We start from the raw sequence: 17,557 nt of genomic DNA on the forward strand, positions 1-17,557 counted from the left end.
TAGTGTTCATGTGAAGGTTTTAGTCCCCTTAGTTTTTTTTATGATGATGCATGGTGAGGAGCAATCATTTCCAACTTTATTCTTTGGAAAGAAAAGAAGTTATGCCCAACTTGCCGAGGCTAAGTATCAAAAAGTTTCTCAATGGGAGCTTAAATGTAGAGATTGGCGATTTTCATAAAACATTAAGAACCTTTTCTTCAAGGTTATGAAAATCATCTTTAGCAAGGTCTTAGGTTCCATATGGGTTCGTATGCACAAGGGGAAACTATTGAGGAGAGAGTTGCATGCAAGTGACGTCCAAGGAAACACTAACATTGAGCAAGTGCTCCAATCTCAGCTTGGCTATCATGATTTTGAGGCCTTGCGCACATCAAGTGATTACAAAGCAAATCTTAAACACAATGTCTTTGCAATGATTTGACAAGTTGTAGTCCACTTTCTTCATTACAATATCATGTGTTGAGCAGAGATAGGAAGCTCTACACAAATGTCTTGCATTGCTCAATCCACAAATAAAAGAAAACACTTTCTAGAGTAGTGCCGATTACATATGTGCTATAGTGCGAGTTGATCATGTCACAACAGCTCGGTACTATGTCCCAGATTCAAAGCTTTGAAGACTCAGAGCTCAAACGCAACACTAAGATACTTGGCAAAATCCTTGACTTCTTCTTAGTGACTGAATTCCAACATAGAGGCAGGCAGCATGACCATGGGATGCTTTGGATTAAGAATGCACCACAATTTGGTGTGGTTGAGGATCATGAATTCATTGCTTTTGTTGATAGGTACATCTCCATAGACAAGGAAGAACTAGTGGATGAGCTCAAAAACTTTCAAACCCATGCACATTGAAAGAAATGTAGACACCATAGAAAAGCTTGTCAGTTTGGATTTCCATGCCCACCTATGAAGCAAACAACCATACTCCATCCAACCCAAGCAAGTAATCGAGAAAAAAATGCACTTCTTGCAAACAAGGAAAAAATTGATGGAGCACTCGCAAGCCTTGGCCGTGAATCAACATTGACCTTTGATGAATGGTTGAACTCTTTGTCAATGGATGAGGCATCATACCTTGAGACACTTTCATTGACAATCACAAAACCTACACTTCTCCTCAAGCGCCATCCAAAGGACATCTATTCAAATACTTTACAAGTCATTGTGCACCTTATGGGATGGAAATATTGATATCCAATTTATTTTTAATGCTCATGGAGCTGCAACATATTGCACATCCTACATGACCAAACATGATTTGACAACAAGCAAAGCAATAAAAAATTTATTGGACGCTTGTAAAAAGAACAACTTGCCCACATTGGAACGCCTTAAGAAGATTGGGAGTGCTTTGATCAATAGCCAAGAAATCTCAAGCCAACAAACATCATATATAGCACTCTCCCTGCCATTGCATAGTGCTAGTAGAGATTTTGTTTTCATCAATGTAGACTTCCAATTGCAAAGGACGTTGTTGTTAAAAAGACGTGCCAATTTGGAAACACTTGACCCACATGATACACAAATTTTCTTCGATGATATTGTCACTAAATACACCAAGAGGCCTACACATTTAGCACATCTATGCTTGGCCAAGTTTACCAATTCACGTGGTATGCAATGCAAGAGAAAAAAACCTCGTGTGATCAGGCATGCAAATTTCACTAGGGAGATTGACGCCGAGAGACATTACCATGAGCTTTGTTTTCTCTTTCTTCCTGTCACATGCAGTAAAATTGAGTTTGACGCAGGCATGGTGACATGGAGAGATAGGTATGAGTCCAACATTGGCACAATTATTGAGAATAAGAAAAAATCCACCAAAGTTGAGATCTTGGCAAGTACCGAAAAACAATCCTCAGCTAACTCTTCCACGAGACAAACTCATGAAGAGGCATTTACTTATGAACTCTGCCTCGACTTGCCAATAACTAGACCCCACAATACAAATATTGCAATATCATCACACCTTCTTGGCATCCCAAATGAAGAGTACCACCCACTTGTAATGAGCTTAAACACGGAACAAAGGCAACTTTTTGATGATATCATGACAAGGAAAAGAATACATTTGAACATTCCTATCCACCTTTTCTTGACAGGTGGCATTGGTACTGGCAAGACATTTACACTAAGTGTTATTGTGCAGGGCTTGGTTCGACACTACAAGATATTGATTGCAAATAACATTGAACTCCCAACAATGTTGTTAATGGCCTACACAGGCAAAATCGCCTTTAATTTTGGTCGCACAACCATGCATTCAACTGTGCACCTCCCTTTGATGTTGAATGATAGCACCTCCCTTTGATGTTGAATGATAGGATCACTTTGTCCAATGAGACCCTAAGTACTCTCCGGCAAACGTATGCAAGATCGTTGGATACTCAATGACTCAAGCAACACATTTGACATCCTAGCACCTTCATTTTGGACATCTCACATAAAGTGTTGTGAACTCATGACACCCATGCGTCAATCAAATAGAGTGCTCATAGAGATCTTGAATCAAATCCGAGTTGCATAGCAAAATGAGCATGACCTGGCATTCATCAACACTGCACACACAAACAAGAGCTTTGACATTGTGACAACCCCACATCTTTTTTTCACCAAAGCATTGAAAACCCATCATAACCAAAATATTTTTCAACTGCTCCATACAAATCGATATGTCATCAAGGCACATGACAAGCCACACAAAACATGCTCAAAGAACCTTCTCATTCCAAATAACTCACAGCTAACTGCAGAACTGGACACAATTCTTGAGCTAAAACCTGGATGATAGTCAAAATTTCCTCTCAAAATATTGACATTCTAGACGGTCTTGTGAATGGGGCGGATGGGATTCTCAAAACAATAGAAAACAATGGACATTCTCATGTGGCATGGATCTTTAACAAAACAATAGGGGAGAAGCAAAGAAATTGAAATTAGCATCTACTAAATAGCCTCATTGAGCCACATTGTACACCCATATTTAAGACAACAAAAGAGTTCCAAGTTGGCAAGAATCAACTTAACATAGTGTCTAAGAAGTAGCTACCAATACAGCTTGCCATTGCACTCACAATCCATAGATCACAGGGTTTGACAATGACTTCTATGGCTTTTGACCCTTCCGGCGTACGAGCCCATGGTTTGGTCTACATTACACTATCATGCATCAAGAACCCTATCAATTTACACATTTTGAGCTCGATACTCAACACCCACGTTCCAAGTGACCCTATAGTGCTCAAAGAGCTTGAACGTCTCCGAACGAGTGCAAAATGGGAGCACCTAAATGAGCCACTCAATTTGCTAGAGGATAGCCATTACATAATTCAATCATTAAACGTGGTATCCATCCAAAAATACATCGACCACATAAAAAATGATCACAATTTCAGCTCTCAACAATCCTTTGTCTGCAAGAAAGAAAACAAACAAAATTAAAGAAACTTTCTTGGACAAAACTTCCACCACATACATCATCACAATGGATATGGTCTATCAATGTATCACAAACACAACATCTAGTTGCACAGTAAAAACCTTTTGTCTCCTCCAAGAATTGAGATAATGGAAGCCTTCTTTTGCCTAACTGCTAGTAATAACATCCACATTGTCAACGTATACAAGTCACCCAAGGCATCGACACATTCACTTCTTTCATTGTTGCATGCACTAGTAGAGGGCATCGATAGCAGCATTCCAAGCATTATAATTGGGACTTCAATATTTGCATTGACCATGCAAGCAGCAAGTACAAGAAGTTGCATGGCTTCTTCCACAAAAACAACTACACCCAGACAATTCACCAAACAACAACTATGTACATTTCAATCATCGACCGCATTTGGGTAAGAAACTCAAGACCAGATTCCATGAGCGCCACAAGGTTTTTCTTTTGGTTTGATCACTCTTCAACATGCATACTCTTTCCAAAATAAACACCACACCTAAAAAGAGCTTCAACCCCTTTGCTTTCCTCCCTCCCCCCCCCCCCCCCCCCCCCCCCCCCCCCCAAAAAAAAAAAAAACAAAACAAAAACAAAAAGAGACCAAGACTTGATCCTCCATATTAGCCAGCATTAACCCTGCTGCCCAAGCATACAGTGTGCAAAACGCACCAAAAAAAAATGCTAAGCTGCAACTGCTCCCCACACCACTGTTGTGAACCTCTTTCAAATGCAACAATAATCACGCGGCATGTTCCCATCCTTTGGATTTCAGTCTTGCCTTGGTGCTCTTCTTTTTGTGGATTCAAAGCGTGTTCTTGTGCGCATGCCTCATTGTTTTATTGCTTTTTTTGAGATTTCACTATCCCGATCTCGAGAACTATGTGAGTTTCTAGCATGTAAACACCCCTTTTTCAAGCTTCAAAGACATTTATGACATGTAAACATGATAGCACAATCGTCGTTGCCACAAGCCTTCTTCAATGTTCTTCCAATCTTTCCCTTGCATGCTGCAATAATCCTCTTTACCTTCCGTTCCTCTTCCCAAGGGAAGGCCTTGTGATTTTATCACTTGTTTTCCTTAGCTTTTGAGCTTAGATTTTTGCTTATCCCAAACTCGAGCCATCCCTTTTCCTCTTGCATTCATACCTAAGGAGTTTTTTAGCACATGCTTCCTATGTTTTCGGTGCTCACATGTGCTTAGATAGGCCAAATAAATTTCCCGATCGTGTTGCATTAGAGGTCCACCTATTGTCCCCAAAATCCTGAGAACCTTGCCATAGTCTGACCGCCTCGTGGCCTCGAACAACACGTTCAAAAAATGGGAAAAACCACTCAATCCCTTTTCACCATGCTTCACTACCAGCTTGAACTGGGCGTATCTTAGTGCCCGTGACTTCGATTAACGAGCCATAAATTTTGTCAGACTCACACATTTGCAACCTTCAAGAACCCTATCAAGCTCAAACAAATCCCTAGTAGCATGCCTATTGACACGGTCAGTTTGCCACACAACTCACCCCCTCAAAAACTTAGTTGGCCCATAACTTGCCCGTCTGAGCTCCGATTAACGATCCAAAAATACTGGCATTCACCGCAATTTGAGCCCTTTACGTTCATCTGTTGACCTCAGTTCTGGCCATTCATTTGTACCCACCCAATTTGGCGAGGAAAGCATTCCACATTCAAACTACAATATCTTTTTCTCGATAGCTCTGATTAAGGAGCTGTCTGGACCAACTCAAAAGGCACCCCAAATACTACATCTAGCCATATATTTTTGACACCTTGGATACCTTGAGCCACCAACTTGTTTAGCCTTGTTCACGTCCCCTTTGGCTTGGAAAACCACCTTAGACATACATTTCTTGATATCCCTCGATACCTTGGACCTTTGTACATGCCTTAGCGATCTGGTTTGCAATTGTCAGCAACATACATACATATGCATGTGCCCACTTCTATCATCAACCAGCTTTGAATGCACCATCATTTCCCACCCCCTAGTTGAGCATCTATGTTCAACCACACAAAGACTTCTTAAACCAAAAAACTACAACACCAAACAAACACATTGTGCATACCAAACTTGCTACCATATGTACAAACCACTCCCATTGCAAATGCATTGTATGGTTTGGTGGCTACCATTGTGTACATAAGACTTCCATGATTACTGATGAATATGGCACCTTGGCCATTTTTTCTTTCTCAACATCGGACTTGGGAGCATCATTCTTGCTATGTTTTGCATATGTCTGGATTAAGGTACTCAATGAAGCCTTCCCCCTTGCATATTGAAATGCTTGTTGTGAGAGTGAATCACACCACCTATAAAGTGCATGCAACACTACCTAGATCAACATAATGTCAATCGAGGACACAGATGACATGATAGGCGCATGGAGGCAATTTCTTTAGCTTGTCAGGTTGAGACCATCCCACACATACAACACTCCGGAAGGCCTACTAAACCAAAATCAAGAATCTCACCGCTCTCAACTACACCACCCAACCCACATACACACAAACGGAAGGAAACTCACCAAACCATACCAAAATTGTACGAAACTTAAGGAACACCATCCCCTCACTAGGATACACCTGTCCCAAATCCTCTACACTCAAAACCCTCACTCTAGACCCATCTGCGAAAAACACGTACGAAAAAAGAGCCAAATTTCAGAAGTGCCCGAAACTAAAGTCTATGAGTACCTGTGTGTAGCTTAGGTCAGCACGATTCTAATGACTACTTACACACTAAAAACAGACATTGATTGATATTCTTACAACCACAAATAGCTCATAGATGCATGAGCGTGTGTTCTCGGTTCCACAAGGAATGCTTGGCGTTGTTGCCTAGCTCTTTCCGAGCCTATCGTGATGATGCAATCAAATCTCCAATGCGATGAGTGAGCAGAGAGTAGCACCAGGGATGAAGCTCACACTCTCTCTCTTTCTCTCTCACGCACAGTCGACGACAGCTGAAAACTTAGATTATGATAAAGTTCTCCTTACAAAATGACCTAGGTACCTTATATATTAAGGCTACCATAGGTTAAACCAAAAATAGAGTTCAAGGTGTCAAATGGATTTGTATTTACAATCTGGAAGTGCCATTGCACCACCCCGACTTCTGCAACTATACTAGCTACTCATTACAAATGATGTTTTTAACCATAATCCGCATCATTCCATAACACGCAAAAAATAAGGCTTTGTTGAGTTATGTCCTATTGTTGACCCATGGGTCAACACTCCCCCCTTTGAATTCGTGTCATCCCTGACATGACATGGTTGTCAATGTCAGTGCGGTCTTTGTTGTTGTTCTTGCTTTTTTTGGTGCACTGCTTGTACATTGTCTTTTGGATGCCTCTGTAAATTCCTTATTGGAATCTCCTTTAATGTTTAGTGCTTGTCCTTCAAGAATGACTTACAGCTCTAAGTCTTCATTTGTCTACCTTTTGTGTCTACTCTTCTTCATTGGTGATTCCTGTAATCCTGCATCAAGGTGATCAAAGTCGCATTTGCCACTATTAGCTTTTGTGTGCTTTGTAAATAATCATACATGACTTAATTAAAGTCTGACAAATTTCAGTTAATTCCCCAATTTAGTAACTTGCTTCAAAAGGGCTTTATCCAACATCATTCGCGATAGATGATCATTTATGAGCTATCATTGTCCCCAAAACTCATATACATGATGTACATGGTATGTAGATGGCTATCATGGCTTCAGATTTGAAAAAAATGTATCTTTGGCTAGGGGTTTGACATTTATAAAAAAAAATAACCCTTAGCTAGGATTTGCTATTCATAGCCAACTGACAAAGTTTGGCTCGATTTAAACTTGTATTTGGCTTTCTAAGCTCACTTTTTGGATTTCAGTCTCAAGAATGACTGATGGGCATCTCTGGAACCTTCTGGCTATCAAACACATGTAGAACCAATGATGATGACCAGAATTTGGCTTGATCCCTGGTTGCTCCTGCAAAAATCTATCACGATAGATGATTGAATTGTCATTTTTTCCCCTTGTGTTCTTGGCAGTACTATTAGTCCCATTTATTTGTTAGGCTTCATTAAGTCACATACAAGATTGAAGATTTACAGTATAAAGATCTACTTCTTGTACACGGCCTTGTAGTTCATGAAGTGTCTGATAGGCAACTTTACAATTGATGGGTGCTTTTCTTTAGTCGTATCACCAACTCCCTTTGTCCTTGTAGTCCATCTTGAAGCTTTATGACCATTCTCATTCAATTTTGGCATGATATTGTTGTCGAAGATTGATCACCATTCTTTTCTTACCTCTGACACATAACCCATTGTGCAAGTGGCTTTCGAGGCATACCTCGTGAAGTTTTGTCATTTTCTTGTACCTTCTTTTCTTTGTACTGCTCAGGCATCTCTTCAGTCTTTCCTTCATCTCAATTTTGGAATTTTTTTGTTTAAAACAAAAAAAGAAAATCTCAAAAAATAACTAAATAAAACCTAAAATCGACTCAACAAAAAGCAAAATCATCCAAATAGAGTTCTAAATGCTATGTACATTGTACACATGTCCCTAGGGCTCATAAATGACTCTTCTCTCCGTACTCCTCTTGTAACGCTATTATGAGGACATATACTCAGAATTTTGTCAAAAAATTATCACTATGAAACGCAAAAAATCAATACAACTCACAAAACATTGCCCTCTAATATTCATAATACTACGTCCGTATTTAGAATGCCTCCCCCCCTCCTATTTTGAGTCCTCCTTGACGACATGGTATCACCAAGGGTATGTGTTGTTCTTGGGCAATTAAAATTGTGCCTATGCAGGCCTTGTAAGGTAGCCCTATTATGCATACAGTGAATGCATGGAAAAAAATTATGATGTGCAAGATGTTGGTATAAGCGATTCGCTTACTGGCATTTGTTGGCGAGGCTTCCTATTCTAAGCAAATGTGATGATCTTTGAAGCTCCTGTGTCCTTTGCTTGATTGAAGGTTGTAGAGACTTTTTGAAGGCTTACTTATCTATTTGATGCTTTTGTGGAATCCATTTTAGCCTTGTTGTTGGTTTTTGCTATGGGTTCTGGCTTGAATTGAGCGACTTTGACTCTTTTAATTGTATTGTAATTGTAGGAGGAATTGAAAGAATTCAAGCGGTGGTGCAGTGACATTTGTTTTATCGGTTTCCTTTGGGACCCACTTCTTTGTGCTTACTGGTTGTTTTGTTGATACTACTCGTTTGGGAACCCATACTTGTCCTTGCTTCGTTTGTGTTTGAAGAGACTTCTTTGAGATCCACCTTGTCTTTGTGTGAGTCTTCAGTAGTCTTTGCTTCAGCTCTTGTACTCTTGGTTGAAGACGAGATTCAAACTTTGGGAGTTGATACTTTAAGCATTTTGGAATCCAAATAAACTCCTGATCTCTTTGTGCTTGAATCAACTTCTTTGGAACCCAAATCTAATTTGTGAAAGCTTACGATTTTGTGATTTTATTAGTCATTCTTTCATGCTTTGATTGTTTCCCTTTTGGTGTTGGATACTGTGGTTTTTTTCAAATATCTTTATCTTCTTGATCCATACCTGATTTTGATCAAGCTGGCTCTTTGGTATCCAAATTTGTCGAATGTGTTGACTCTGACTTGTTGTTTGTTTCTTTTGGCCTTCCTTGGTTGTCACGGAAGCTGCTAGTGATAGTGATGACTTGAGTTCTTGGTAGGGGATGTCAAAAGAATCATCATTGTCACTATTATCCTCAACAAGGTTGATATCTGGCACTTTTCCTTGGTGGTTTGGCTGGTTAGGAAAAGTTACTTTCTGTTTGCTTTTGGATTGCAGTTTTTGGGAGGACTTTTCTAGCCAATTGATTAGAGTGTTGTTAGCCTGTTGACATGGCTATCTTCTTGTTGGTTAAGTCTTTTCTTCATGTATAGGAGCCACGTATGAGGATGCTTATTGCAGTTGTGTCACCACCAAGGATTTTGGAATCCACTTTTGATACACTTTACTCTTGTAGCGGTGATGTAAGGTCTCTACTTTCAAATTTCACACAAGTTCTATTACGCAGTTGAATTTTCTTTAACCACCACTTATTATTTAAGATATTCGAGTTCAAATTATGAATCGTAGGTTGAAAAAACCTAGAATTTAAAATTTACGCTACAAAATTCTGACATGATTAGCTATATGAATCACTAATTAACTTATTGCAAGACTTATTTACTGATTGTAGAATTTTCTTTTACTACTGTAAAGTTAATATAAGACTGTAAAGTTTAACTTAAAAATGTAAAGTAAATTATCATTAAGGAAATAAGTAAAATAATTATAAAGACAAAAGAATACACAGGGATGACAAATCAAGGCACATGGACTCACATAGGAGGGGACAAAGTGGGACACACTGTCACATGAAAAAGAGAGGCTAGTCTTGACCAATCTTAATGAGGGGGGCCTGTGTGGCCTTATCTTTTGATGATAATGACAAAGTGGTCAAGCTGATGGGTACCACAAGGGTACCAAAAACGCGGGTATGATTTTTTTTGGGGGGGGGGGGAATTTGTGAAAAAAAAAGTTGGACGTTTTCTTTCTGCTATAAATAGAGCATCCATGCTCACACTTTAGACATAGAGATTGCCTCTATAGTGCTCACGAAGTGCTGCCACTTCGTTATGTGTGTGTGTGTGCTATCTCTTACTCTAATCTCTCTAATAGATTAGTAAGATTCAATTAGCTATGTGTGTGTGTGTGCTATCTATTACTCTAACCTCTAATGGATTAGTAAGATTCAATTAGCTTTAAGAAGGATGTGTGTGTGTGTGTGCTATCTCTTACTCTAATCTCTTTAATAGATTAGTAAGATTCAATTAGCTATGTGTGTGTGTGTGTGTGTGCTATCTCTTACTCTAATCTCTCTAATAGATTAGTAAGAATCAATTAGCTATGTGTGTGTGTGCTATCTCTTACTCTAATTTCTCTAATACATTAGTAAGATTCAATTAGCTATGTGTGTGTGTGTGTGTGCGTGTTTATCTCTTACTCTAATCTCTCTACTAGATTAGTAAGATTCAATTAGTTTTAAGAAGGACATGTGTGTATGTGTGCTATCTCTTACTCTAATCTCTCTAATAGATTGGTGAAATTCAACTAGAAAAGGATGTGTGTGTTCTCTCTTTTACTCTAATTTTCTAATGGATTAGTAAGATTCAATTAACTTTAGAAAAGATGTGTGTATATGTTTTCTCTTACTTTAATCTCTCTAAGTATACCTACTCTCTCTAGTTAGTACATCTTCACTATTAACTTATGCATAGTTAATTGAAAGTTAATACATAAGAGAACTCATCATATTCTTATTATACATGATGAAATTCTCATTCACCAATTTTATTGTCAATTAGATTAAGTAGAATTTTGAATAATACTAAAAATTGATTTAGTTAAAGTATAGAAATTGAAGTTAGAATTGGATTAGAAATGTGAAGCATAAAAGTAACGCATTCTTAAACTTTCACTCATAGTTTACACATTTAATTTTTGATTAATTACGATTAGCAAATATTTGATGTATAGAAATTAGATGTAAAACAACAACAATAAGTGTGAATCCGAGTTGGCGAGGGTTCAAATTACAGACTCTCTTTGGAAACAAGAGATTACTAGGGAAATTGACCAATTTAAAATTCTAAGTGTATAACATAAGTGTAGTACAAAAAAATGGCTCCAAAGCGTGCTCGAACCCAAGGCGCTAATGATCATGAAGCTGGTACAAGTAACGGTGGAACCCCTGCGGAACATGCTATGTCTCCACCAATCGGACCAATCGGAGCTATGGTACAGGTTAGTATTGCAGTTTCAAGTTATGCATCATTGCATATGCGAGACCATAGGAATATATTATTTACCTTATGAAAAGAAAACACGGACCAAAACCACGGGGCTTAACCCCAAGAAACTCGTCATATGTTTGACAAGTAGGAAAGATTGTCTGGTTAAACTAGTTGCTATAGGAAAGAATGTTTGTCCAAAACCTTCGCTATGGTTTCTCTCAAGTCTCTCTACTTATTAGCGCTGGTATTATGTGGCAGTTGCCGAGGCGTGAGATGACGCCCAGGATGGCACTGCTGATGCTGTGGTGGGAGTACACCCAGATTAGCCCAGCTGGATACTGCAGTTTTGTTTTGCCGTGGCGTGGATGACGCTCAGATTGGCACCGTTGTTGCTGTGGCGGGAGTACGTCCAAATTAGCACAATGAGTACTTGTCGAGCGGTATGGGACGCTCATGAGGACAAGGGATTTTATAAATAATGTATATACCAATCGGACATAATAGCACCAGTAGAGATTCTTGAGTGAACCTAATCCAATGGTTGTTGGTTTAAAATTGGACGACTTCTTGTTTGACTATTGTTTGTAATACTGTTTGAAGGGCTGTTTTAACGAACCAGTATCATAAATAAAGTAAAGGAACATGTATGTTTAAGCAGTGTGGTAGTAATTAGATAACAAAAGAAGGGTGAGTGCGGGGTGGAAAGTGGGAGAATGATACCCGACGGTATCATTCTATGGACAGGTGGACCTGATGAGTCGGGTAACTTTTCAACGCTAGAAAAAAAAAATTTAAGTCATAAATCTTAAAAGAGACAAACCTTGGCGGCTGTGCTTCTGAAACATGGGGAAAAAAGCGCACAGGTTGGTCACTCTAAGATTTATACTTTTAGGTATAATTGATTATAGATACTTTTATAAGATTTATACTTTTATTTATCAATTATACTTTTAGGTATAATTGATTATTGATTATAAGATTTATACTTTTAGGTGTAATTGATTATAGATAGTTTTTAGATAGGGTTATGGTGGTCACGCTCCGCCATAGCGAGATAGGATCAATCCTTCACTAATGGTTCATGCCCATGGCTACGTAGTAGCTAAGGCAATGTCCGTTAGTTTTTCCTTCTCAGGATTGGAGACCTATCAAAGGTACTCCACTCCTCTCGACAAGGGGCAGGGACTTCACAGGTGACATTGGTTGGTGGGTCTTTGATTTGGACAATCATAAGTGCATTAGTTAAAGTGTTGTTTATGTCACCTGCTGGGTTGTATCGATTTCCATTGTCAGCATCTTCTTGAAGATCCAAGTGTTCTACGGATTCATAGAACTCGTATTCTTCTTGGTCTTTGTTTTGGGGGGTTCACCATTTAGTAACCCCCTATATAACGTGCATTCGTGGGGTATTTAAAAAACCCCTCTTTTAACATGTCTGAATGAATAAAATGACCTCTTATTTTTCAAAATTGAATATAAAACCCCCTTATTTAAATGTATCTATGTTAAATTGACTTTTTTTTTTTGCATTTTAAAACCCCTCCTTTCGAACTCACGTTATACATTAACATGATTACATAGTCCACAGTAGTCCACATGTTTGGTCTTATTCTGAGCAATTTGGCTAGCGTTATTGTACACGTGACTAGTTTTGACAAAATGTCTATTAGTCCTTTTGAATCAATGACCTTCTTGGAAGACAATCTATCTTATGGAACTACAATAACATCTGACTTGGCCTCGTGATCTCCCGTATAGGACATTAGTGTTCTTAACGAATGGGGTTGATTGTCCATAGACTGTACATATCCTTTGTCTCCCCAATATGATTGTACAACTAGATTCATTTAAGATCCAGCCTCAAATTCCTCTATAGGTGGAAGAGACACTCCTTTTCCATCATCTATCTGGTTAACTCGTCTGCTTAGCTCACTTGTTTCATTGGCCTCTCTAACTTGTTTCCACAATTCATCAAGACCATCTATTTCTTTACAACTGTCAGTTATAGCTATGTGAAAATCCCTCAGAAGAGTTATCCATGGTATTCAACACTATCCTTGGTTCTAATGCTGGGTCCTTGAGCTTTGGTTCGTGCTTGTGGCTAGAATCTAGCTCTTTTTGTTCTTGGTTTGGTGGGACTACTGGTGTAGGTGGGACAAGGATCACATCCTCAGGTTTTTCAGTTGGTGGTTCTGGTAAAGCTTAGGCTGTTTGAATCATTTTCTAGCACATTTCACGCCTTTGCTTTTCTAGTTTCACATAGGGATATGTCATCCACCTATGTTCTTGGGTTTAGTTGCTTTTGAGCCATGTTTCATAAGCTTTCAGGAGGGCATCTAATGGCTCATTAACCTTCTTGACCAATACTTCTCCTCCCGAACTAAAACTTCTTGATTTATCCTTTGTGGATGGTTCTTTTGGAGGTTGAGATGTCTACGTAAGAGAAGGTGCAACCCTTTTCTCATGTTGTCTTATCTTCTCTTTAGCTTGGGTAAGCTCCTTAGCTAGGGATTTCTACTCTCGTTCCCTACGTGCTTTCATCCTAGCCTTTCTAGCTTTCCAATTATTTTGTTTGCTCTTCGTTTTTTGACTAGGTGCAATGGTCTTTGGTTCACCCATCTCTTGGACTCGCATGTGTTTCCATTTTCTCTGTCTATGGGTTCTCATCAGCTTCCTTTTGAGCTTGCGCTTGTGTAACTACTTGAATTGGTACGGTGTTTTTGTTTCTCGAGCTACTAGGTAGCTTAACAATTCTTGAGACATTTGTTGTGATTTTTCTGATTTGGTTTGGATGTTTTGGACAAGCAGAATCAATTGAATGATGCCACAGTCAAGACAATAGGCATTTACTTTAGTGACCTCCATCTAAGGACATTGTTTGACCAAGTGGTTGTCATGGCTTTTGTGACAATCTATCTCTAGTTGAGGAACTTCTTCTTGCATTTCCTCTTGGCTGTAAACAGGCTCTAACCTAGATATGCCTCTATTCACAATGAACCACAATGTCCTTTCGTCCATCTCATACCTTCTTTCTTCAGGTTGAAACACAGGAGGTGGAGGTTGTATTGGCCTCACTACTCCATGTGTTTCTCTCATCTTCTATCGCTTTGAAGGGTAGTATCCACTTTGGTTGTTATAACACATTGTAGTTGGTACTAGCACTTTTTTATTAGATGATTCCATCATTGGTGTGTATCTCATGTCTACAGGCATTCTAGCACTTGGTAGTGTAGGTTGTTGTCCTAAGATAGCTTGTGGCCTTGAGACTCCTACTAGACCTGACGCATTCCCAGTAACATATCTAGGTGGAGTAGGTGCTACTGGAACATGTTGTACATACCTCTCCCTAGCATATTACATGCTATAGTAGCACTCTTCACTCTTATGGTTTGTCCATTTTCCCTCAATTTTTCACCACTTAGGCTCCTCCAAATCAGACTTTACAAGAGGAGTTAACCTCTTGACCATTTTGTCAATAAACTTTTCTTGATCGATAAGTGCCACTGGTTTTGCAATGGACTCACTTATATGTGAATTACTGTTTTGAGAGGATGTGCCATCATCTTGACTCTTACAATCCTTTTTTTTATATTCCTCACAGTTATCCACCAAATAAAGAACTTCTTTTATCAATTCATTTAGTGTCACGCTCCTTATCATATGCAGATCCTTTTGAAGACCCAGATGTCTCATTCCATGGGTAAAAGATCAGCATCAACTGTGCTTACATCATAGGTAGTTTCGCTCTTGGATAGAACTTGACATATCTCTTGAGCCATAATGCCACCTTGTGTAATGATTCACCCTCTTTTTCCTTGAATCTGTGAATTTGCAAGACCGTATTGTGAGCCATGCCTTTTCACGAGAATTCTTTGATGAATTCTTCCAATAGCTTGTCTAGAATGTCAAAATCATGTCTTCCACTGAGTTGAACCATGTAGCCATGTCATCTTCAAAGTCGGTCCAAATCCCACAAACTGTGTTGCAAAATCCAAAACTTCCTCTGCTCAATTACTCTTTTGAATGCCACTACGTAATCTCTTAAATCTTTACCTCTGACGTATTTCCTGTTTACCCATTTTTGGACTTGGGATCATCTAACTGGCCGATTGTTTACAAGTCTAATCATAGACTCTCCCAATGCTTCTCTTGCTTCAGGCCTTCTACTATGGCTAGGTTCTTCTTCAAAGGGATTGGTCGTTCTCTTAGAGATTGATCCATTAGGGAGATTCACTTGAGGAGACATGTCTGCCATCTCTGTGATCATTTCATTTCTTGTTATCACTCTCAAAGGGTATCTAGGTGGCTCCCTCTTTGAGATTTGTGCTTTCTACAGCTCTGTATTCTCATCCATACTTGTCAACAATTATAGATTTCCATTGACAATCGACTCCGTATGTATAGACATATAAGAGCTTGTAATCTGTCAGCTCTTCTTGGTATGGCTCTTAGCACCTATAAATACGAACTTCACTGTCATCAACGTATCTATACAGTCCTTCACTCTCATGATCTGTCATCCAAAATCTCTTAACAAAATTGGTTTATATCAACTATAAGTTTGGAAGTTCCATTATGGGTGGATGCTCCTCTTTCGCTGGGATCCTGAAGCTTATGTAAGCTGAGTTTGAATCTAAAGTAGACATGATCTCTAGGCTTAACAGCTTGAGCTTGATGTAAGAAGACTTATACCAATGTGTTCAAGTGCTTTGGTTAGGGAAAAGTTGAACTATGTCCAAAACCACGATCATTTCCTCATCATTCTCTCAAATTGTCAGTTTTAGACACCCCTAACTTTGGGATGAATTTTGAGGCCTTTTCAGACGCTGACCAAAATTTAATGACTTGAAGGGTCTTTGATTTTCTATCATTGGTCACACTAAATCTTTTGGAGCTTTGTTTTGATTAAAAAAAGTTTCTAAATTCGATATCGGTAGCTCAAGTTATGTCCAAAACAATCAATTTGTGCCTGGAGACTTCATACACGTATGATGTCTACTTGCTCAGAATTGCTCCAAATGTTAACTGTAGACTCTCCTTGATGTACTCTAACCAGTCCAAGTCTCAGTTTGTGATTCAGGTCTATCACTCTCTTTTTTTATTTGGTTGCTTGCAACTTCCTTGAGAGGTTAGTTAAGCCAAAAGTGATCCAAATTGAATGAAACTTGGTCTCTAGGCTTATTTTGTGATGGCAAACACTTCTCTGAGCTCAAGTATACTTTTTGACCTCTAATTTGGCACTTGAGACATCATACGTATATGATGTCTTTTATGGCCAAATGAGGTGACTTTTATCACAAACACTCTTTATCACTCAAGCAACTCTCAGTAACTTTCAGAATTCAATTTGAACACTTTTTGTGCAAGTTATAGTTAATTTAAGCATGAACCTTGCCTAATTTTTGTCTTTTTTGCACTTTTTAGCCCAAATGTGCTCCAAATGCAATGAAAATTTGGCTAGGAACCTCTGTATGCTCTAGGACACCACGGCTTACTCAAATGTCTGATTTGACCTAGATCTGACCCCTATAATATGATGTCTTTTGGCTTGGATTTCACTTATATTCTACCAAAGGTACTCCTTGATGCACACGACAAGAATATGTGATCACATCATATTTTGGATATCAAAATTGCTCAAAATCACTACTTTTTCACCTTTACCTTCTTGTATCTGCAAAAATCTCCTTAAATTCTAAGTTATGTGTCCAAATGAAATGAAATTTTGCAAACAAGCTTAACACATCATTTACCAAGCTCCTATGTGGTCAAAAATGCAATTGGACCTTCAAATCTGGACTTGAGACATCATACACGTATGTTGTCTATGTGCTCAAAATCAGACCAAATTTGGTCTATGAGCTTGTTTGTGGTGTTAAACACCCTGATAAGCTCAAATGTCAACTTTGGTCCCTAAAATTTCCCTTTAGACATCATACACGTATGATGTCTAGCTGGTCAGTTTTATGTGAAACTCACTCCACAAGTTCCTCACTACACTAGTAATCCATAACAACTTTCAGATTTGAAATCCAACACTTTTTGTGCAAGTCATAATCAATTCAAGCATTCACTTCCCTAGATGCATCTTATGGCCTTTACAAGCCCAAAAATGCTTCAAATTCAATGAAATTTGGTCTATTTGCTTCCTAAATGCTCTAGAGCAGAAGGGTGCACTCATATGTAACTTTTGACCCAAAATTTGGCCTCTAAGACATTATACGCATATGATGTTTAGGTAGTCAGAATGGAATTATGTTTCTACCCAAGGTGCTCCTTGGTGTG

Source organism: Adiantum capillus-veneris, chromosome 19, assembly GCF_014529385.1.
Source record: "Adiantum capillus-veneris isolate H3 chromosome 19, ASM1452938v2, whole genome shotgun sequence".
Taxonomy (NCBI): domain Eukaryota; kingdom Viridiplantae; phylum Streptophyta; class Polypodiopsida; order Polypodiales; family Pteridaceae; genus Adiantum; species Adiantum capillus-veneris.